A 26324-nucleotide genomic window follows, 5' to 3' on the forward strand; every position below is an offset into this window, starting at 1 on the left:
GAGTTATTGTAAATATGACTAACGGGAACAGTACTTTCTGAACGTTCGTAAGTTCGAAAAAAATCGAATATTCGAGTATCATTTCAGCATTCCTTCCAATCCGAGCAAAATATATAAGTATTCCCGTGAGCGGGGGACAAACATAACTAGTAGTGGTTGTTGTTCTTTTGTATCAGTGGCCACCAGTCACTCATACAAAAGAACAAAAACCACTACTAATTATATCTATATTATAGAAGTAGAACGGGGGACAAACATAATTAGTAGTGGTTGTTGTTCTTTTGTAACAGTGGCCACCAGTCACTCATACAAAAGAACAAAAAACACTACTTATTATATCTATATTATAGAAGTAGAACGAGGGACAAACATAATTAGTAGTGGTTGTTGTTCTTTTGTATGAGTGGCCACCAGTCACTCATACAAAAAACAAAAACCACTACTAATAATAGTTATATTATAGAAGTAAAACGGGGGACAAACATAACTAGTAGTGGTTGTTGTTCTTTTGTATGAGTGGCCACCAGTCACTCATACAAAAAAAAACCCACTACTAATTATATTTATATTATAGAAGTAGAACGGGGGACAAACATAATTAGTAGTGGTTGTTGTTCTTTTGTATGAGTGGCCACCCGTCACTCATACTATATAGTCTAAGCTAACCTTTACTACTCGCCCAAAATAGGTCTTGCGTCATTTTAGCATATCAATATCAATTTTTCTTCGTCAATTATTAAATAAAAACTTGACGTGTTGAGTGCTAGTTTTTGAGGTCATTGACCAAGTTTCATAATCTGGCAATTCAGCGGGCTTTTACTAAGAACATGGAATTTTTCACAGATTTTGGCATATTTTAAAGTTTGTCATTAAATGCTTTGAATTGATGAATATAAACATCGAAATAGCTCAAACAAGAACTGTCATCATAGGATGACATATGCCCCCCCCCCCCCTAAACGCAGATTTCCAAACCTAAACGCGGACCCTAAGTTCAAGGTTAAGGTCACAGGGGTCAAAATTTTTGTGCGTATGGAAAGGCCTTGTCCATATACACCTGCATACCAAATAATAAGGTTATATCTCAAGGGACATAGAAGTTATGAGCAATATTTTAAACAAAAACGCAGATTTCCAAACCTAAACGCCAACCCTAAGTTCATGGTCAAGGTCACAGGGGTGAACATTTTTGTGCGCATGAAAAGGCCTTGTCCATATACACATGCATACCAAATATGAAGGTTATATGTCAAGGGACATAGAAGTTATGAGCATTTTTCGAAACCTAAACGCAGATTTCGAAACCTAAACGCGGACCCTAAGTTCAAGTATGGGTAATGCCTCTTAAAATAAAATTTAATTAAACGGTTCGTGTCTCTGTAACACCTACAGCTATTCAATTGATACTTCACACTTGTTTTAGGGATCAGCATTCGGGGGTTTGTATACCAAGGCCAATAACTGCCTCGATACATAGAATTATGCTCATTTTGGTAATTGGTAATTTTGGTAAACGTTTGCGTACAACGGCTATCGCTAACTGACACGTAGACCTAACATTTGTGTCAGGCTAACTGTTTATTAAAGAGTTTCCGCCAAATAACTTTAGTTAAAAAGGAGGCATTTTTCTTTTTTTGTATATAACGTAAATGCAGATGTTTGTTAGGATTGCATTTGTCAGTGGAGTCAAGGTTGCTGCGATAGACAGTTTCCACTATATAAAATCAGTTTTGATGGCGGTATCGTGCTATAATTTTGTTTTTGGTAGCTTGCATTAAAACAGACATTAGTTTTAATTGCATGCGCAGTCAGTAGGTGAAGTTTACTATTTCTAAAATAGAAAACAGGTTTCCGTTCAATAACTTTACTGTATAGGAAGGTATTAGGTTGTAATTTTATTTGTGAGTTTACATGAAGACATGTCGGGATTGAATTCATGGCCTGTTGGATCAAGTCAAATGTTACTAAAAAAAAGAAATATAAAGTTAGTATTGACGTTTCTGGAGTTGTAGTGTCTGTAAACAGAGTTGTAGCTGGGGAAGTTGGAGTTGTAATATTTGATGTAGTAATGGTTGGAGTTGTTGGATACGTTGTAGTTGAAGTTTTAATAGTACATGTATACATGTATTATTGTTTTGGTTGTTCCAACGATTTAGGGGACGATATCGAAAACAAACAATAAGGTGTCGTGCACTTCTTAGGACAGTTCTAAGGAAACATGAATTTTTCCCCCATTTTATTGCCAAGATTTTAAACTGATTATGCTTTCCGTAAATTGTCCCATATATTCAAAGCTCAATGTACATTCTACAACGTATACATGTTGTATTTTACATAAGGTATGTGAATTGTCTAGCAATATCTACATATAGATATTAAATCAAATGAAAAACGAATTTAAACAAATGCATTTCAAATCCAAATGTGTGACGGTATGAAGCGATAAGTTGTTTTAATGCGCATTGTATGCTTTGTTTACAGACTGCTATGGATGGACTGATGTCAGACATTATGTCTGTTGCCCTTGGTAAGAGCTTCAAGCCGGAAGTAGACCCCCACCAATGCCACGGACACGGTTTCATCGAAGACGAGCTCGTAGCGCGCGACTGCACTCCAGAATCCATGATGGAATTAGACGCAGACGAGATGAGCACGTGCTCGTCTCCTTTCAACGGCAGCGTATACGCTAGTCCCACCGGAAGTTCGTACATTCGGGGCGACTTCTATCATCTCTCGCCTCCACCTTCGATACTGCCGCTACAATACGCTTCTTGCCAGAAACCCTGTAGTGAACTGTCGTTCTCGGTTGATGCCATTCTTGGTTATCAGCAATCTACGTCTGCACGTGTCACGGTTCCGTCTATGGACAATAGCATTGCCTCTCGGACGGTCCCTTTCGACGTTAACGACTGGAACATGTTCCAGAGGTACCGATCAGCTCACTGGCAGCAGACGACATCCCAACCGGAAGAGGGCGCCCTCTATTGGTGTCACTCGTGTCATGAACTATGTGGGAACGTGGCCGCTGCTATGTTGCACCAACGCGAACATGTGACAAACGGTGACCGATGCGCACTGAAGCGCGAATTGCACATTCGATATGGCTACGTCAGCGTTCTTCAGATGACGTCACATGCAAAGAGACTGAAGTGCGGGATGTGCGAAAGAATCGTGACCTACCAGTTTCTCTACAGACACATGCATGCTCACCACTGCCACGAATGCCATGTTTGTGGGCTGGAAATGCCGAGCAACGTAAAGCTCCAGGAACATATGCGCGTGCATGCGGAAGTGACGTCAGTGTCATGTGATCAGTGCAAGCGGCGATTTCCCAGCATGCAACATCTTGCCTTCCACAAGTCATGCATCCATCGTGCGTGAAAAAGTTAATTTTGTAAAAGAAAATTGAACTAAGGTGGCGCGCGTGCGGAATGAATCCGTTCTTGAATGTAGTACACTAAGTATAAAGGCTAAAAGTGCGTTTTTACGCCCAGGTTTTTGTTAAAGTTTGAATATTAAGGAGAAGCTGGGAAACTGAATACACCGACTGTAAGATATTTCACGAGCAATCTCCACATTTTCTTTTGTTTTTCATTTAAATCTTCTGTAATTCTGTGAATGTAAGTTTGTATAAATTTGATTTTTAAATTATATACTTGATGATTATTAATATGTTTAAAGTGATTAAATAAACAATACAATCTAAAAGCAATGCAGACCTCAGCCTTTATCATCAGTTTTTATCTCAACAGAGTTCAACGTGCTCATGGTGAGTTATTGTGATATGTTGATGTTGGCCGCACGTCCGAGTGGGCCCTGTGTGTGCAAGACGTACGTCAATTTCTTCTTCGAACTATAGGTTACAGTATACTAAATATAATACGTATACAGGACGGAGAAGCTGAAACACTGATTTAACCGATTTGAAAGTTAGTTACCAAACAATGTCATCAACTTGTGTTTTTAAGTTAATGTTCTGTAATTCTTTGCATGAATTTTTAGATGTATTTTTGACTGTATACTGTGCGTGGTGATAATTGTTGTATTCATAAACATTATAAATATTTTATCACCAATAAAAACTCAAGCAATATACACTTCAGCTTTGCACGTAATGTGTGTACTACGTAATGTGTGAAATATGGTAATGTGTGTAATATGGTAATGTGTGTAATATGGTAATGTGTGTAATATGGTAATGTGTGTAATATGGTAATGTGTGTAATATGGTAAATGTGTGTAATATGGTAATGTGTGTAATATGGTAAATTCTTCCTTTCTTACTACATGTGTATATAAGGACTTATACATGTTTATTTAAGAATAAAGTCTTTTCAGTAATGCAGTTGCATAGCATGGTGTAGTGCAACAACCGGTTCTAAATTTATGATAGTTGCATAAATGCGTCCATTAACTGAAAATGTACACATTATTTCCATATATTTATAAGATGTAACAGCATGTTGCAACTTTACGGAAAAAAAGTTAAATGGCCATTCACTAAATATTTACACATTATTTACATCAAATGTACGAAAACTAAGAGATAAATTAAAACACCCAAGAGCAAAACAATAAGATTTACATCAACGAGCACATATCGCCGTTTTAAATGAGACAAACTTTACTGGAGATCAAATAAAAGTACTTTAATAAAAGAACTTTCTGATCGGAATCTTTACAACTCACACGGAGAAGATACTAGCAAAATAGGGTAAACCATCATGAACAAGTTCCGACAGCATTTAATTGGAAGATATATTTTAATGAATATTAAAACACAAAACAATGCTATATCACTACATATGTAATTAATATTTATTTACCAAATGACACAAAATTACGAGAATTTTTAAAAATAAATTTCAAGCATATTTAATATTCACATGCTTTAACTTAATATGTGGGGATTTAAAAAAAATGTTACAAAATGAATAGAGTTGCATCTTCAAAAAGTGTAGGAGAAATAATGGCAAAATAAAGCACATGTAATCATACGAATATTTAGCGATATTAAAATCCTACTAAAACCCAGTTTACAAGGAGAATAAAAATGGAGAATAACAAGTGACACTGACAAGAGTCGTATAGATTTTAGACTTCTACACAGAAATAGTATTCCTCTTGTACATACAAGTGATATTAGACCAGCAATAATTCAATCGTCTTATCATATGGAAATATCAATCCAACTTAAAGAGGACATTTCACGTGTCGGTAAATTGACAAAATTAAAAATAATATGTTTCAGATTCGCAAATTTTCGTTGTAGTTATGCCATTTGCGAGGAAAGAGAAATACTGAACATTTACCATGCTCTAAAATATCCATTATATGTATCTTTTGACGATTTAAAACCCTGAAAATTATAAAACGTTGCAAGGTTAAACGATTGAATAATTTGGAGATTTCTATGGTTGTCGTTATATTTTGTGACACTACACTGTATTAAGCATAAAAAGCATTCTTGATTGTATGAGCACGAGTGGCCGAGTGGTCTAAGTGTTAGACTTGTACTCCAGGGGTCAGTGGTGCGAGCCCAGATGATTGATTCTTTTTTATTTCTGTACTTTTATTCTAGTTTTGTTTACTGGAGCGCTTTAGATCCAATGTTTACAATTATCAATATAAAACATGTAATGAAAAACTTCAATATCTACCAAAATCTGTGAAATGGCCCCTTTAAAACCCCATTAAAACGTGACCAATGGCCACGTAGAAAATTCTTCAATTTTAAGTGTACCGGAATACTGTACTGAGGTAAAGAACCTTACTGCAGAACGCGTGCAATTTTTATACATATTCATGTATAGTTAACGCAAAATATGGAAAGGAGTTAACCAATTTATGCCTAGTGGACTCTCCCATCCTTCTAAATTGGATCAATATATTTCCAAAATTATGGATGTCTAGTATACTTATTTCTATATTTAGAATATTATTTACAGAAATTCCTTTAAGCAAACAGCGAAGACCCAGATGAGACGCCGCATCATGCGGTGTCTCATCTGGGTCTACGCTGTTTGCCAAGGCCTTTTTTCTAGACGCTAAGCATAAATGGGTTAAATATGAAATTAAACATGTAAATAAAATACTCAAAGACAAAAATCCCGTGAACGCCAAAATACGTTGCATCTTTTGGAAATCAGGTTAAAAAATACTTTTAAAATAATCTGTCACGACAAAGGATAAAATTAGAGTAAAATAATTGGATAATGGTATTAGAAAATTTTACAGCAAACGGAACCTTGGTCAGATCGAGACTTCAATTTAAATCTAAATTCGAACTCAGTCAAGAAAAATCCAGACAAAGTAGAAAAAAGCTATATATTCTCTAGTTGCTAGTACACACTTTAATTACACACAGATATTTTAAAAAAAGAAGCAATTTTGTAATGATTAAATAAAAAAATTTGTAACGATTGAAGTTAGCTTTTATTAAAGTTCATTTAAGAGTCTGGAATTTATTATAGACATTGTTTTAGATCATTAATTACACCAACGATGTGGACCAACCAAACACTTGTATGGACATTAGTTAAAATATAAATATAGCGTTGTTTTAAATTTTGTTATTATACACAAATATGATGGTTAAAATGTTATAAACTTTTTATTTCTATTTTTAAAAAGTAAGGCATTACTTTCGAACCATTTACCCCGTTTTATTGATACATCAAATGAACGTGGGGATAACAACATGGCCACGCGCCCAACACATGCATTAGTAAACAGCTCGTCAACAATACATGTAAATTGAATATGAACTTCTGGAATATCAAACATTACACCAAAGGTTATTCAAATAAAATTATTTGATAATTGATATGTTATAAAACATAAATTAGGTTTAACAAATACATTTGGTTGAAAAGCGCTTTAAATAATCCTTAGTAAGGGCGATCCTTTTATTTGCATACTATTTAAAAGCATGTACATATCAAAGTTTAATGAAAGTATGGGCTAATAATACCGATATGAATTTTTCGAACATGTTTGGAAACTTTCTTGTTAAAAATAATACTTAAATAGGAAACTTTTAATCTTAATCTTTTCTTCATAGGACGGCATTTAAACTATCCGGTACATTTTTGTACGGAAAATAACCAGTCTATAAAAATACGCCCGGTGTTCGTAAGCAATGCGTTTCGTCACGTAAGTTTTTTTACGGGAATTACGCTATTAAATGTATATTTGCGTTTGTGTACACTTTATTTTGAATTTAATTACGTTTTGGGTTATTTTAACTGCGTAATAACGCAAATACGCTTGTTATCTATAGCCCTGAGTCACACTTACAAAACATGTATTACACAAGTATTAAATGGCACGTAAATAACGTTTGTCTTGCCATCAACATATCAAGAGCATCATGTCATAAAACATTTAGTGACGAGCTGATCATTGGTGAAACGAAACGACCTAAAACTCTTTGCAGACAGTATACGTAGGAAAACTTCCATGGACTGTAATTGGGAATGGAACATTCTATTGGCATTCAACTGATATTTTGGGTTTTGATGCGTGTCGTGTCTATCTGACATCAGAGCAACTTATTGGTATAAATAATACGTAGTTACCTGATTAATGCTAATGAAGTGAAATTTCCATTGAAATTTACGGTTTTATGTTTTTCACTGTAAGACAATCTATTTTTCGATTGTTCCATTTTGTGACTTTGGTCACTTGCATTAAATAAAGGACCATGCAATTGTTTTATAAGAAGAATGCAATACTGCTCCATCAGCTGAAGTTTCACTTCTTAAAATATTGTGTAAAAGTGTTATTGCTCTTTTGATTATAATATATCGATTACAATTTTAATACGAATAGCGTGATGCTAAAATATGATGTATTTGTACATCCTACAATTGTTCACGATCTCAGATAATAAAAAAAATTCGAGAATGTATTAAAAAGGTAATTGTTGCGTTAGAAGGGTATTTGTGGTCTTCTATAAGTGTGTTTAACTCCTGCAACTGGGGTCAAAACTGGTATACTGAATACTTGATACATACAAAATAAATTCAAAAATAAACTCAACGATTGAGAAAACAAATACTTCTTCCAAATCAACACTGCGTACATCGATTTTACATTATTTAGTTCATTAGTTTCACCGCATGTCAACGAGGGAAGTGTTTGCGTTTCATCGATTGTATATTTATGTTTTATAAAAAAAATAACATTCTTTTTAAAAAAACGCCCACTTGGATATTTTCTCACGCGGAACTCGCTTCTACATCAATTGAAAAGCCATTGTTAGCCAATTAATCTTTATAGGGTTTTGGCTATCATTAACGTGGTCATTTTCGTGTTGTGAACAGCTGTCGTTTTTGATTCATGGTTAGCGACTGTTCAATTTTCAAACTGTATTGCTGTATTACCTGTATTACAGACAGAGGTATTTTAAACAAAAGTGTTATTTCGTGACTCTCATTTGTATAATTTCAACTGTAAGAAATATTGGAATATTGCCAAGAGCTCCAGATAAGGGTCGTATTTTCGTAATAACGAATTATTTTCAAGTTCGTTACGTATTTATTTTAAAATCTTGTCGTACCATTCAGAATTACAAAATCAAAATACGAATATTATTTTTAGATCGGTTCGTATCGATTTTTATTGAGTTCTTTTCGCGTATTAAGATCTTTGCGGTGCTTATATAGAATGGTTATCGGGTTTGTTTAACAATGCGCATTTTTTCCAATAAAAGCGGCGTATGCTTTCTATCTGTCAAAATACAATGGCGGCGCCCAGAGAGCGTCCTAAAAAACTGCAAAGCGTCCAAAAACACGCCTTTAACATATTGTACGCAAAGTGAGCCGAAGTTAAATGTTTAGAAAGACATTATAGAAAAGATCTTATACGATGTTGTATGTTCAGTTGCCGACACAGTCGAAAAAGCTAAACAAAAACGCGACACGACGGGTCCAAACTTAAACACACACAAAAAATTGAACGAGTGGAAGGGACAAGTCCCGTGGCTAATCGTTGAAAAGATTGAAGGGGAGACCCGTTGTATTTGTAAAATATGTAAAAATTCATCTAAGGCATGCAATCTAAGCACAGTTTGGGCATATGAAGGTATTTGAAAAATAAAATTGTATAATACTGAAAAGACACTGTTGAACTCGTATAAATAAAGTTGCAAGTATGTTTATTTTGATTTATTTGCATGAAAATAACCATTATTATTTATTTTTAGGTCATTAAGAAAAAATAAAAATTATTTTCCAAAACTTAGTAACGTTAAAAATAAAATTTCAGAGTTAAGAATTCTTTTTGAAAATCTGGTAGTAATTTAAGAATTTCACAAAACCTTATCTGGAGCTCTGTAATAGATTTTTAAATATTTAACTGCAGTAACATTTGAAAGAAGATCCGCTCGTTGAAGGCATACCATAAGTTATAAATTAACATTAAAACGTCGAGTAAAATGTTCGCTATCAAAATGATCGTCATCGCCGCTCTGTTTAAGACTGCACTATGCGTCATGTCGACATTATACGCTATTGAAAACGCGCAAGTTTCCGACAAGAATGTGGTTTTGCATCTGATGCTGTGCGGCAGATTGTAACACGACTTCGATAAACCAGCTGTTCGATTTCCTGACGGCGCAAAGAAATATTTAAATACAGGTGAACTAATTATTTAACGGAGTCTGCAAAACCATATGGCTACATCGAACATCAGGTGTTGAAAAGTTTAAGAACAACCTTTTATAAACTTACAATCTCTGCTTGTTAATAAATATACACCGATTACCTGTATTGTTTACGACGTGATTGAGGATGTATTCGTAATGCACAATAAATTGACACTGTATTGTATTTATGTTGAATTGTAAAACGCATTCAATTTGAATGTTGTTTATTTACAAGCCATGTTTGACCTGGGCCGGTATTCACCAACCACCTAAGGGAGAAAAATAACCTAAGGTTGTCATTTTGCCTTAGTTTTTTTTATGTTTTCCCCTTTAATTTGAGGAAATGTCTTAAGTCATATTCACAAAACTCCTAACCTTAGAAATACGCCTTAGGTTGACCGTTTTTTCCCTCAAAGTTAAGGGACACATACACCTCCATTAAGTCCAACGAAATCACCTTAAAAATGGCGTCGTAGCAGACGAGTTTGCGTGGTTTTCGTCATTTCTCGACCAAAATCCATCACAAAGGTATGTTTTTTCTTTGAAATGTATCACCGTTCTTAAAAGAGACCGATATGTTTTCCGTTGACTTTCAAAGTCCGGTTTTTAAACACTACCGGAAATAAAATTGTTGTCATCTAACGCGAATTTCTTTGTAATATGATAATAGGTGCTACCTAATTTACGGGCAAAAGCTTATTTGATGTTTGTTAAAGATAACACGGGTAATATATGTCTGCACATTATCATGCAACAAAACATTCAATTTCTTTACAAAACAATATGTAATTTAGCAAAGCAATAAAATATAATTCAGGGGTTCCACTGGCCCAAAAAAAGTTGTCGCCACTTTTTCGCGGCGTGAATACTGTCGGTTATTCCACCTTATTAATAAGAACAATCATTTTAAGAAACCTTACTACATTAATGTCATTGACTATATTTTATCACTTCAAAAAGTATGTTATTTCATAAAAAAACAATAAGTACCTTTATAAGTCATACCTTCATAAGTCTTAATAAGCTTTATTTGTATATAAATAACATTTTTTTCAACTTGATAAACAACACAGAAAACGAAAATAATGTAATAATGTTAACATCAATGTATTAAACAGTATGCTGCATAAATGTTTCGAAATTATTTAAACATAAAATCACACCAATGTTCATCATTTGAAAGGGAATCAGAAAATAAAGCATCTCACTTCAAAGTTTTTAACAGTTACATTTGGTCATTTGGACATGATATACATCAGCTTCTGTTGTTAACAAGTTTTCTGTTTGTGGTGGATGATTTCCAGGTTCAACTAAATGACTGTTGTTCACGCCTTTTTTCTGATAGAAAGGCCCAGATAAATGCCACCATCCATTCTAGTTTCCTGAAATAACATAAAACATATTTTTACAAACTACCAACATCAAACCAACACATAAATGTCCCTATCTTTAAATGTCCGAATTTAACATATCCGAAATATAGTACATCGAGTGAATGTTTTATATTTAATTCAGAAATTGTTGTTATCTTAATCAATTTATATCCTTCCCAGAACATTACAATAATGAATCTATTAAACAGAAATGCTCACAAATACCTGTTGAAACAAGTTTTTATTTGTTGATGTGGAGAAATTAAATGCTTTTGCCAGCCCCATGGTTTTGATTTTAACAAAGAAATAGCGGGCCTAATAATCATTATAATTATTGATCGTCGTGACAGTTTGTCCCCACGTTACTTAACTTATTGCTCAATATCATAAAGGAGCCGTTAATTCGATAATAACCCCCATAAAACTTGACAATAGCAGTAAAAACACCGTTTGTAACACTTACACGCTTCGGTGATTTCTAATGCACTCTGCACTGTAGGTCGCTTACATCGTCGTAAATCAATATTTACAACTGACAGACGCTGGCCGCTAATGCTCGGTCGCGTGCTTTCGACTAGCAGTACATTTTCGGATAGGATTTTACCGATTTTTTGAAATTTGCCACTTTAAAAAAATTGGAGCCACATTTAAAAATTTAGCGCCATTTGGCGCCAATGGCGATCGACAGCGGAACCCCTGTAATTTGTTCAAATCTTAAACAAGTTTATGAAGCTATGCTTTTTGTATAGTAACCCCTTGTACTGTTTTCAAACTCTTAAACATGTATTTCATTTTTTGTTTACATTTTTCAAAACAATGTTAGAATTTAAAAAAAAATCTTGCGAAACTGTGTTTTATCAAAGACCTATAGAATACCTATAGGTCTTTGGTTTTATTGATGTTTTCCATATGCAGGGATGCCATTTATGTTTTAGGGCGAGATTATTTCTAAAACGATTTTATTTAACTTAAGCACAAAAAAGAATGGTGTCGTACTTCATTATTTTGGTCCCATGTCTAAATCATCGACATCGTAAAAGTATCCCCTGCATATGTAAATGAAAAACTTTTTGTACTTTTTTAATGTTAATAAACATATAAATGCAACAATGCTTGCGGGAGTGTTTGCGTCTATCTTGAAAGAAGTGCATAGACCTCATTCACTGCTCATTCACTGCGCAAAATTACACAGACCAGAAATATCACCTTTGGCTTTGGACACAATACTCTTTGCATATCTTCCGCACTGTTAGAGCTTATGTCATGAAATGTGGTAAGCTTATTGTATTTTTCTGAATCCTCAGGAATTAATAGTTGGTAAAAACTATCGCTTATGGCATACACAGATTGAACATTACTAGGTTGGTGCTAAGGAGAAAATACTAGTAGCAAAAATTTTGGTTTATGATGAAGACCCACATCATAAGCTTAACGCTAAATATATGAGTGTACCTGTCACTTAATGTGTGAGACAAAAAATAAACAACAACATACTTATTATCACGAATTTACTGTTATCAACAAGAATTGTTTTACCAGTAAATAATTTACCACACCATATTTAAATAAAATATAATCAAATATTTTTCACCTGAATTTAATTACATTATTTCGTTTATTTTCATTTCATTTAATTCATTGTCATGTTTTGAAAGTAAAGATATTCAGTCATTATGGAATGTGGCATTAAACATATAGACAGCAGCTGCGTATTGCATGTGAATGAGGAAGTTCCCACATGAATATGATAATAAAATAACAACCCGATTATTAAACTGCATGTACATCCCAATTGAATAAAGTCAAGTTTTTGTATGTTCAAGCTCATAAACAAAATAACACATTCAGTATGTTCATTTATACCCTTATCTTCTCGCCCTTGTTTCTGTGCACTCAACAAATGTAGTATTAGACACACTGTTATGAGTTTGCATATATTCGGTAAGTTTCTACCACGCGTTTGTTAGTTAAAAAACACGCTCAGTCATGGCACTAAATGTCATTGAGTTGACTTCATCAAAGATGTAGAACCAAAAAAAATACTCCACTCATCCAGTACGCCTTCTATGAAGAAATTATAACAAGAAGTCATCAAATAAAATTAATACCGTATCCTACACTTTCGCTTCTTATATGCTACAAAAAATTAATCAGAGACAGTTGACAAGACTAAACTTCTGCTTTTCGCTTATTTGCAATTTTTTCAAAGTGTCAGCATAATGTGCAAAATAATAATGGTAATACACATGGTCTCAGGTGTGTCAAATGAATTTTTAGGCAAGGATTATTAATTAAAGGTATAAGTTTACAACACACTCTTTTGTAATAAAAATATTGCAAAGTGTGCTACTGGCACTGCATTATGCACATTTATATTTAAGCAAAAATTAACATTCATTTATATAATAAACAAGAAATCTGATACTTAAAAACAACTTAGTAGATATTGTTTAATGTACAATGAATTACTCAAAGTCATCATTACACAATGAGACAACACAATGGTCTCTAAACAGAGTGTGCTTTTTAATTGTGGCATACATTTTATGAATTAATACTAGTAATAGAAATACAGAAAAAAACGTCTAGAGCTGCCTGGGAACTATCATTTTTAATATCAACAATTCATTTTACATGCCTGATTGCAAATTGTTAATTTCACTATTCTTTCACATTGTTTTCACACCTGATATTTGTTATGCTGTATATTCTTTTTGCTTACAGACATACAGAGTCTCTTCACGATAATTGCAGTTTCTTTACAGTCCACTAACGTTGAACAGTACAGAGTCACAATTGCTAATGTTTCAGTCCCGGTCAAGCTTTATAGGTCCAGAATTGCTTCGTTATTGAGTACAAAGCACGCAGTCAGTTTTGCTCAGCAGAATGCTGCATGGAATGTGTGAAGTCCAGCATTTGACAGAGCAGCTTCTAAAAGAAAATCAAAAAGAATCCATAAAATGTACATATGAATTACCGGTAGTCTATTCCCAATGTGTTTGTAAGCACAGTCTGATTTTTTACAGTTTGAAACAGTTTGGTACGAAAATGATCGAGTATGAGTCGGAGATGCAATATTGTTTACAATCACAACGTAACTTAATACATCCCAAAAGAAAGGGTCTTTAGAATAATCACGTAGAATATACTCAAGAAATAAATCCAAAACTTAATAAAATGATAACTTTTATGTTCCATTAGTTTGACTGAATAATAATGACCTTAAATTTAAAATCGGCGAAATTTTGTATGTGCCGAACACAGTTCCCATGTTATCAAAGGTAATCTTTAGCAATATTATATAGATTGATGTTTCATGTAACCAAACGCAATATTTTAATTGAATAATGACTTACCAATCGAGTGCATTCCATTAATTTATTAAATTTCAACAATGTAAACATCCACCAGAGTATGTCAGTTTCAATTTTTACTTCTTAATGACGTATTGACGAAAGCAGTGACGTCACACAGACATGTATAGTTGTCGACGAAAGAAACGCGGCCGTTCATGTTGTTAACAAATTAAACTTTTAAACAATTGTTTATTTATGTAAAGGGATAATATTAACTATAGAATATTGGGTTCATTGAAGAAGTTAATTCGAAACTAATCTTATTCGGTATTGTTAACCGGAAGTACGCAAATAATTTAGACGGGTTATCTTTTTAAAGATTTTGTTTACAACATCTAGAGCAATTTTCAATTTGCAATGCATTATGGGAAACAGGAAGTGTCACACAGGGAAGCAAACAGACGTATTTTGATCGTAGAAAATCATAATACAATAACATAGAGTATGATTCGCTACTTAATTATTACTGCCATGCCGTATTATTTCATGAGGAATGCATCTACGTGTCATATAGCGTTTGTCGAAGTGTCTATGTGCTCCAGCGCTCTATGATTTTCCATCGCGAAAATAGGTGACGGCAGGAATTATTTGACTTGATAGCCTATAAGGTAATGTCTCTTTGTATTTCAGAAAAGAGATACAAATAAACGGTCAACGCCCGCTTCGCGGGCTTTTCCCCGTATCATTTAACGTCGTTTCTCAGTATGCGTCATATATTTGAAGAAATGAAAATAATAGGACACAAGCAGGCTTTATGTACTTGTGCCTGGGATGTGTTTACATGTCTGACAATGTGGTTATACTGTATCGCATGTCAGATTGTGTTTATCTTTCCCTTTTGCAATGTCTACGAATGTGTGTTTTACTATTAACACGGAATTATGAAGTAAGTGCAAACTATTTTTCTGTTTATTTGCTTAAATAATTGATTTGCTTTTTCAGAATGGCTAGACGTTTTATTCACAGGGTAGATTTACTGGACAGTCTACAAAATTCTGAACTTATTGAATGCTACCGTTTGGACAGACAGGGGATTTTATTTCTGAATGACCTACTTACTCCTGTAATTGCACCAACAAACAACAGAAAAAATAGTTTGAACAGTATCGAAAAAATTCTCATTTCATTACGATATTTTGCGACATCTACCATTCAACTAAATGATGGTGATGTCCATGAGGTTTCTCAACCCACAGTTTCACGGGTTATTACACAGGTTACTGATGCGTTGACAGAGCCTGAAATTGTAAGACAATTCATAAATCTACCAACTGCTGCGGGAGAAATCCGCCAAATAAAGGAGGATTTCTACAATATTGCCAGATTTCCAAATGTGATTGGGGTAATAGATGGCACACATGTCCAAATACAAGCCCCACATGTGGATGAACCAGCGTATGTCAACCGGATGGGATATCATTACATAAACACCTGGGTAATGTTGTTATTTTCAAAATAACGAAAACATAGCTATATATATTTTATTTAATTCTTCGACTTTGTGAATCAGTGTTCAATGTTTTTTTTTAAAGTTTAATCATTAATATAAACACATTTTCAATATATGCATACAGTTTATGATTTATTCTGATAACCTTTTCTAATGTGCACAATAATTAGGCTTATTTGATTTAAAACGCCAAAAAAAATCCAATAATTAATTGGGAGCCAATTTAAGATTCTTCTTTCGTATATTCTCTTTTTATACTGAAATGCATGGATTGTGAATGACATTTTAATATAACGTCTTATTTGTTGTTCATATGTTTTTCTAATATGGTATAGTGTACTATGCTACAAATATAACAGTGGTAAAAAATATACAAGTGGAAAATAATATTAAAACTATGTTTGTATCTCCATATAATGTTTTTTTTACTACAGATCATGTTTGATGCCAATTGTCTTATTAGAGACATTGTACCGCGATGGCCTGGTGCTGTCCATGATGCCAGAATACTCAGGCAAAGCGGCTTACATCAAATCATGGAGCAGAACATTGTCTATGACCAACACCAATATCTCCTGGGAGATTCAGGTTATCCGTGCAAGAGATGGCTTCTGACTCCATTCATGAATCCGGCTGATTTACAACAGGTTAAAAAAATACATTGTAAATTCTACTACATAGTAACAGATATTTCATAACAACGCCATAGCCCATAAAAAAGCAAACCTAGCAATCAATATGAATTTTTCACCGCAATGTTTGAATAACTTTGTGAGCGACAGTTAAGTTTCTATGATTTTCTTCTAAAAGAATTTTATTACTTTGACCTCAAATAAATGCTCCTCCACTCCATCTCGTTCCTGAGCAAAATGTAAAGCACCCTTGGTGCTTATATGTGCATGTCTGTAGAGCTGCAACGATCTACCAACAGCTCGATTCGATTTCGATTTCAGACACTCCGATACCGATTTTTTCGATTCGATTCATCTTCAAACCTAGTTTTATCATATTCACTCTTATGCCTCAAAATTAACATTTCTGTTCAAATGTGATTTCAATATAACACATAAAAATGAATAGCAAATTAGGACTCAATTTTAATATAAAAACTTCTGACTAAAAGATTGTGTTGATTACACAATAATATAAAAAATAAATAAATAATCTTAAGAACGTATCTGGAATCAGTTGAATGGTAGTATTATCACTATTATACTTTTACCCCAAAACCGCATAAGCATGTCTACCATTGTGCCATGACAGCATCATCTGTTACCAGTAGGACAAATCACATTCTCTAATAAACTTAACAAAACTCCAACAGAAAAAGAACTACTTTTCTGGCCGGCGACTTGAGTAGTTGCACTTGTGCGACCTCTTAGTCTTGCTAAATCAACATTTTGTTTGCGTTTGACATATTGCCTTAGGTAAATTCTTAGAAAATTAAGGAAATTTTAGCCTTAATACTTAGGTGGTTGGTGAATACGGGCCCAGAAATTACAGCAATTTTATGACATATGCACTAAATACGGCACCAATACGCTCACCCAGCTTATATCTAATGCACTTAATACCGCACCGAGGCGCTCACCCAGTTTATATCTAATGCACTAAATAACGTAACAAGGCGGTCACCCAGCTTATATCTAATGCACTTAATACCGCACCGAGGCGGTAACGCAGCTTTTATCTAATGCACTTCATACCGCACCGAGGCATTCACCCAGCTTATATCTGTTACACTTAATACCGCAAAAGGGCGCTCACTAAGCAAATGTCTAATGCACTTAATACCGCACCGAGGCGCACATCCGGCTTATATCTAATTCCCTTAATACCGCACCGAGGCGCTCACCCAGCCTATATCTAATGTACTTAATACCGCACCGAGGCGAGAACCCAGCTTATAGCTTATGCACTTAATACCGCAGCGAGGCACTAACCCAGCTTATATGTAATGCACTAGATACCGAACCGAGGCGGTCACCCAGCTTATATCTTATGCACTTAATACCGCACCTAGGCGGTCACCCAGCTTATATCTTATGCACTCAATACCGCACTGAGACGATCAACTAGCTTATATCTAATGCACTTAATACCGCACCGAGGCGCTCACCCAGTTTATATCTAATGCACTTAATACCGCACCGAGTTGTCACCCAGCTTATATTTAATGCACTTAATACCGTACCAAGGCGGTCACCGAGCTTATATCTAATGCACTTAATACCGCACGGAGACGCTCACCCAGCTTATATCTAATGCACTTAATACCGCACCGAGGCGCTCACCCAGCTTATATCTAATGTACTAAATACCGTACCAAGGCAGTCACTCAGCTTATATCTAATGCACTTAATACCGCACCGAGGCGCTCACCCAGCTTATATATAATGCACTTAATACCTCACCGAGGCGCTCACACAGCTTATATCTAATGTACTTAATACCGTACCAAGGCGGTAACGAGGGTTATATCTAATGCACTTAATACCGCACCGAGGCGCTCACCCAGCTTATATCTAATGCATTTAAAACCGCACCGAGGCGGTCACCCAGATTATATCTTATGCACTGAATACCGTACCGAGGGCATTCCCAGCTTATATCTTATGAACTTAATACCGTACCAAGGCTTTCACCCATCTTATATCTAATGCACTTAAAACCGCACCGAGGCGCTCACCCAGCTTAATATTATATCTAATGCACTTAATACCGCACTGAGGCGCTGACTCAGCTTATATCTAATGCACTAAATAACATATCAAGGCGGTCACCCAGCTTATATCTAATGCACTTAATACCGCACCGAGGCGGTCACGCAGCTTTTATCTAATGCACTTCATACCGCACCGAGGCGCTCATCCAGCTTATATCTTATGCACTTAATACCGCACCGAGGCGCTCACCCAGCTTATATCTAATGCACATAATACCGCACCGAGGCACTCACCCAGCTTATATCTAATGCACTAAATACAGTACCAAGGCGGTCACCCAGCTTATATCTAATGCACTTAATACCGCAACGAGGCACTCACCCACCTAATATCAAAAGCACTTAATACCGCTTCGAGGCGCTCACCCAGCTCATATCTAATGCACTTATTACCGCACCGAGGCGGGCACCCAGCTTATGTCTTATGCACTTAATACCGCACCGAGGCGCTCACCCAGCTTATATCTAATGCACTTAATACCGTACCAAGGAGATCATCCAGCTTATATCGAATGCACTTAGTACCGAACCGAGACGCTCACCCAGCTTATATCTATTGCACTGAATACCTCACCGAGGCGGTCACGCAGCTTATATCTAATGCACTTAATACCGCACCGAGGCGCTCACCCAGCTTATATCTTATGCAATTAAAACCACACCCAGGCGCTAACCCAGCTGATATGTAATGCACTGAATACCGCACCGAGGCGGTCACGCAGCTTATATCTAATGCACTTAATACCGCACCGAGGCGCTCACCCAGCTTATATCTTATGCAATTAAAACCACACCGAGGCGCTAACCCAGCTTATATGTAATGCACTAAATACCGCACCGAGGCGGTCACCCAGCCTTAATCTTATGCACTGAATACCGCACCTAGGCGGTCACCCAGCTTATATCTAATGCACTTAATACCTTTCCGAGACAATCACCTAGCTTAAATCTAATGCACTTAATACCGCACAGAGGCGCTCAGCCAATTTATATCCAATGCACTTAATACCGCACTGAGACGCTCACCAAGCTTATATCTAATGCACTTAATACCGTACCAATGCGGTCACCCAGCTTATATCTAATGCACTTAATACCGCACCGACACGCTCACCCAGCTTATATCGAATGCACTTAATACTTCACCGAGGCGGTCACGCAGCTTATATCTAATGCACTTAATACCTCACCTACATGCTCACACAGCTTATATCTAATGCACTTAATACCGTACCAAGGCGGTCACCAGGGTTATATCTAATTCACTTAATACCGCACCGAGGCGCTCACCCAGCTTATATGTAATGCACTAAATACCGCACCCAGGCGGTCACCCAGCTTGCATTTAATGCGCTTTATACCGTACCGCGGCGCTCACCCATTTTATATCTTATGCACTAAATACCGTACCAAGGTGATCACCGATCTTATATCTATTGCACTTAATACCGCACCGAGTCGCTCACCCAGATTATATCTAATGCACTTAATACCGCACCGAGGCGCTCACACAGCTTAAATCTAATGCACTTAATACCGCACCGAGGCGCTCATCCAGCTTATATCTAATGCACTTAATACCACACCGAGGCGCTCACCCAGCTTATATCTAATGCACTAAATACCGTACCAAGGCGGTCACCCAGTTTATATTTAATGCACATAATACCGCACCGAGGCGCTCACCCACCAAATATCTAATGCACTAAATACCGTACCAAGGCGGTCACCCAGCTTATATTTAATGCACATAATACCGCACCGAGGCGCTCACCCACCTAATATCTAATGCACTTAATACCGCACCGAGGCGCTCACCCAGCTTATATCTAATGCACTTCATACCGCACCGAGGCGCTCACACAGCTTAAATCTAATGCACTTAATACCGCACCGAGGCGCTCATCCAGCTTATATCTAATGCACTTAATACCACACCGAGGCGCTCACCCAGCTTATATCTAATGCACTAAATACCGTACCAAGGCGGTCACCCAGTTTATATTTAATGCACATAATACCGCACCGAGGCGCTCACCCACCAAATATCTAATGCACTAAATACCGTACCAAGGCGGTCACCCAGCTTATATTTAATGCACATAATACCGCACCGAGGCGCTCACCCACCTAATATCTAATGCACTTAATACCGCACCGAGGCGCTCACCCAGCTTATATCTAATGCACTTCATACCGCACCGAGGCGCGCACCCAGCTTTTATCTAATGCACTTAATACGACACCGAGGCGCTCACCCAGCTTATATCTTACGCACTTAATACCGCACCGAGGCACTAACCCAGGTTATATGTAGTGCACTTAATACCGCACGGAGGCGGTCACCCAGCTTATATCTTATGCACTTAATACCGCACCTAGGCTGTCACCCAGCTTATATCTAATGCACTTAATACCGCACCAAGACAATCACCTAGGTTATATCTAATGCTCTTAATACCGCACCGAGGCGCTCACCCAGTTTATATCTAATGCACTTAATACCGCACCGAGGCGCTCATCAAGCTTATATCTAATGCGCTTGATACCGTACCAAGGCGGTCACCCAGCTTGCATCTAATGCACTTAATACGGCACCCACACGCTCACCAAGCTTATATCTAATGCACTTAATACCGCACCGAGGCGCTCACCCAGCTTATATCTAAAGCACAAAATACCACACCGAGGCGGTCACCCAGCTAATATCTAATGCACTAAATACCGTACCAAGGCGGTCACCCAGCTTATATCTTATGCACTAAATACCGTACCAATGCGCTCATCCAACTTATATCTAATGCACTGAATACCGTACCGAGGCGGTCACCCAGCTAATGTGTAATGCACTTAATACCGCACCGAGGCGCTCACCCAGCTTATATATAATGCACTAAATACCGTACCAAGGCGGTCACCCAGCTTATATATAATGCACTTAATACCGTACTGAGGCTCTCACCCTACTTTTATCTTATGCACTTCATACCGCACCGAGGCGGTCACGCATCTTATATCTAATGCACTTAATACCGCACCGAAGCGCTCACCCAAGCTTATATCTAATGCACTAAATACCGTACAAAGGCGGTCACCCAGCTTTTTTCTAATGCACTTAATACCGCACCGAGGCGCTCACCCAACTCATATCTAATGTACTTAATACCGCACCGAGGCGGTCACGCATCTTAAATCTAATGCATTTAATACTGCACCGAGGCGCTTACCCAGTTTATATGTAATGCACTTAATACCGCACCGAAGCGCACACCAAGCTTTTATCTTATGTACTTAATACCGCACCAAGGCGGTCACCCAGCTTATATGCAATGCACTTAATACCGCACCAAGACGCTCACCCAGCTTATATCGAATGCACTTAATACCGCACCGAGGCGCTCACCCAGCTTATATCTAATGCACTTAATACCGCACCAAGGCGGTCACCCAGCTTTTATCTAATGCACTTAATACCATACCAAGGCGGTCGCCCAGCTTATATCTAATGCACTAAATACCGTACCAACGTGGTCACCCAGCTTATATCTAATGCACTAAATTCCGTACCGATACGATTATCTTGCATATATCTGAACTAAATACCGCACCGAGGCGGTCACCCATTTTATATCTAATGCACGACAGCTACACCGAATAAATACATCCGCCTATAGCATGAGCTCCATTACTCCATGGGTCAGTGGTACGAGCCCAGTTGAGGGTTACTTTTTTCCAGTTTTAAATTGTATTCTTGTTTTTTTTACTAGAGATGTTTGGGTCCAATGTTTAAATTTTTCAATATAAAGCATTTAATGACAAGCTTCAATACATGCCACAATATGTGAAAAGAACCCTTTAAAGTTAAATAGTGTGCTAAACTTTAATATAAATTTACACTCACTAGATTTTTCGTTTGAACTGAAATTTATGTATAATTTGCAATTAACTGTATCGATAAACTATAAATAAACATGCATGAATGGACATTTTGTTATTGTATTAATTCTTAATAAACTTAAGAAAGATGTTAAATGTCACACACTTTGTATGGTTGTCTTGTTTGGGGGGGGGGTCAAATGAGGGACGACGATACAGAAATCCTCCGCCTTTCTGGTCTGTTGTGTGCTCCTGAAAGTAATTCTTAAATGGTAAGTGATGTCCACTCTTTTATATTATCTATCCAGCTTTTCTTCTGACGGCCTCGTTGTCGAACTCCCTCTAGCGTGCCCTGTAGAACAGTCTTGCACAGATAGTCGTGCCTGGTGACGTGTCAAAACCAAGCAAACTTTCGTCGTTTGATGGTCGCCAGTAGTGGCTCTTGTGGACCAACAAGTGTTGCAGTCATGTTCCGGACGTACTCGTTGCTCTTGTGCTCCGTATAGAAGAAACAGAGGAGTCTTCAGAGACATTTATGTTCAAATGCCTGTATCATGCGTTCTCTGTCCGAGGGAAGCATTCAGATCTCGCAGCCGTAAAGTAGCATGGAGACTTCGAGGGACTCGTAGAGACTGAACTTGGTGGGGATGCTGATGGAGTTTCTTGGCAACAACATGCTCAGTCTCGCCATCGCTGCGATCGCCGTGAAAATATGGAAATTGGTATTCGGACCTCAGCATTACTGGTACCATTATTGGACAGGGTTGAGCCCAAGTACTTCAAGGTGGTAACTTCTTCAAATTTCTCGCCGTTTATTGTGATGTCTGAACTTATGTTGGTCGTTCTGTTAACCATTATCTTCGAATTTTGCCTGCTGACATCAATCACAAACACATGCATTCTCTTGCCTTTTTCATAGTCTGTTGATGAGATATTGAAGTTCACTGTTGGTGCCACCCATGAGGTCAATGTCATAAGTAAATCTCAAGTTGGAGATGGGTCTTCCACCGATGCAGATAGAGGTGTGGTGGTCTCCTGCATTATCTTCAAAAGGAAGATACGAGAAAGAGCAGACATCTCTGGCGGACGCCCATTGATGTTCTTAAGAAGCCCCCATACCTGTCCGTTGAGAAGTACTGCGCTGCTGACTTGCACCAGCCCTACATCGTTGAATCTTCTCATACCATGCCATAAGCCATCATGCCACAATGATGATTCTGCAGTTGAAGATCTGTTCCGCTGTGCTCCACACAGCTCTGAATCCAGCCTGCTCTTCGGTCAGCAGTTGTTCGGCCTTACTTATCAATCGATTAAGGATGATGTGTAGCATGACGTTGATTAGAATGATTACCGTAATAACGGACACTCCAATTCTCAGCAAAAATAATTATTTTCCATGACTTTAAATGTTTGGACATTTTTCGTCCATAATTAATGACTCGAAATTTTCGAAAAGTTTATATTACCATGATATTTTCCCAAAAGTTCTGTCCTGTTGGGCTTATCTTTCGACACTACGACAATGTGTTTTTTTAAACCACATTAAGGTCATAAAACCTGGCAGACAAATGCCATAAGGCAATGGACAAGTGCATTTGCTTTATTGAGAAAATAAATATGTATACCGATAACAGACAATGGTTTCACCCAACAGTTTAAAGTTAAACATTTATGTTTACTAAACGGTGTGATGTGGTATTTTATAAGCACGTGAATTTATTCTTTGAAACAGTTGACGCTATACACATGTCCTTACGGATACTGCTGTGTGCATGTTTAAATTAAATGCGAGATTTAAAACGCTACGGTCTTAGAAAAGCCTCGTTTACGCGATGACACCATATAGCTGGATCCCCGAGGAGATGGTTGACGGGTTCTGAATTTCTTTTGAGACAAATACATTGACGTTCTTACTACGACATTAGACGTTTCCTGAAAACTGACGGTTTAGGTCGTTGAGAGCAACACAAACCGGTGTTACGAAGGTAATAACAGAAACGGTTAAAAGTTTGAGAAAACGAATTCAAACATCTAGCATGCAAACATCTTAATTTGCATAAAAACGCTCTGATAAAATTACCTCGATGGTAGGGAATTGCGATCATACGATTAATAATACCCTTTCGTATTAAAAAATATAATGTATAAGATTATTGACCCCATTGTCACTGTGTTTGTGTATCCCGATATATGACGAAGCATCAAAGTGCAAACATTTTCGGAACACTACATTATATTACCACTGAATCCGATGAACAAATGGAGGTTATTTTCGATTTATCGATCAAACAGAAGTGAAACATGAGTCATGAGGGTAGACTTAAACTATCATTTCTAAATTTTACTCTAAACTTACAAACTAAGCAAATTATACATGAACATTATTAGAAAATAAATAAATACATAAATAAATGAGTGAGTGCATGCGTGAGTGAGTCCTGTATCGTTATGTGTTTTGTGTAAAAATAAAAAAATCAAGGCTGTACGTTTTCAGTACACATACGTTCAGAACGATACCTTTTACGTGTTTTATATTCTTGCAAAGACCATGTTTCGATACTTTGTTTATGCTTAATATTCTTGCAAAGACCATGTAACGATACCTTGTACGTGTTATATATTCTTGCAAAGACTATGTAGCGATACCTTTTACGTGTTTTATATTCTTGCAAAGACCATGTTTCGATACTTTGTTTATGTTTAATATTCTTGCAAAGACCATGTAACGATGCCTTTAACGTGTTATATATTCTTGCAAAGACTATGTAGCGATACCTTTTACGTGTTATATATTCTTGCAAAGACTATATAAGGATACCTTGAACGTGTTTTATAGTCTTGCAAAGACCATATAACGATAATTTGTATATGTTTTATATTCTTGCAAAGACCATATAACGATACCATGTATATGTTTATATTCTTGCAAAGACCACATGTCAAAACCATATACGTGTTTTGTATTCTTACTCAGTCGAAATAACGATACCATGTACGTTTTTTTATATTTTGACACATTCCACATAACGATACCATGTACAAGTTTTTTATTTTTTCACACAACACATAACGATGTTCATTTTACCAATATAAAATTACCCCTTCGTTCTCGTATTTTTTGCACAAACTTAAGCCTACACTGCTTTTATATTTCAATCGTCTTTACTTTTTTCTTCCTATTCGCCCTTCCATTACATGTTTGGTCGCTACATATATATATATATACTCTTTAACTGAGTGTCATTCAGATTGTACATACGTTCAGTTTCACCATAAGAAAAACATATCCTCCGCTCGAGATGCTTAACTGTACTTCCTTTAAAGCCTACAGGGGTAACACCCCCCTCCCTCATTGATTCGACCCTCTGAACGATGTTCTGAGTTGGCCACCGGCGATACATCTTACCCCATTGGTGCAATAAACTTGGAATGTGGCAGCGAAGAGCATGAACATAATCGTACTCAAGTGTCCCATCTGTTAATGGACACGCCTGACCAGAACGCGGTTTAAGCACACAACCGTCAATAATATGCTTCGTGTGCTCATAATAAAGGTCGCTACTCAACAAAGTGTTCCCATGCTCATCTGGCGTTAAATAATTGACAATTGCTTCCAGACATTGCGCGTGAACTATATCTTTCTTTAGTTTACAATATGCCTGTGAAGAATAACCCGTATCAATTCTTAATATGGTTTCGGAAGAAAATTCGTTCGCATCATCCGTACCGAAGTCGATACAACACTCGTCGGTTCAAACATTACATCAAAGTCGCTCTCAATATTGCTTGCATCACCTTTAACCTTGCTTCCCGTGCAGATACAGTCCTCTTTATCATTGCACTGATGAATAGCAGCCCGACTGTATGCTTCTAGTCGGGCCTCTCTCCGTTTTTG

The sequence above is a fragment of the Dreissena polymorpha genome, chromosome 8, assembly GCF_020536995.1.
Source record: "Dreissena polymorpha isolate Duluth1 chromosome 8, UMN_Dpol_1.0, whole genome shotgun sequence".
Taxonomy (NCBI): Eukaryota; Metazoa; Mollusca; class Bivalvia; order Myida; family Dreissenidae; genus Dreissena; species Dreissena polymorpha.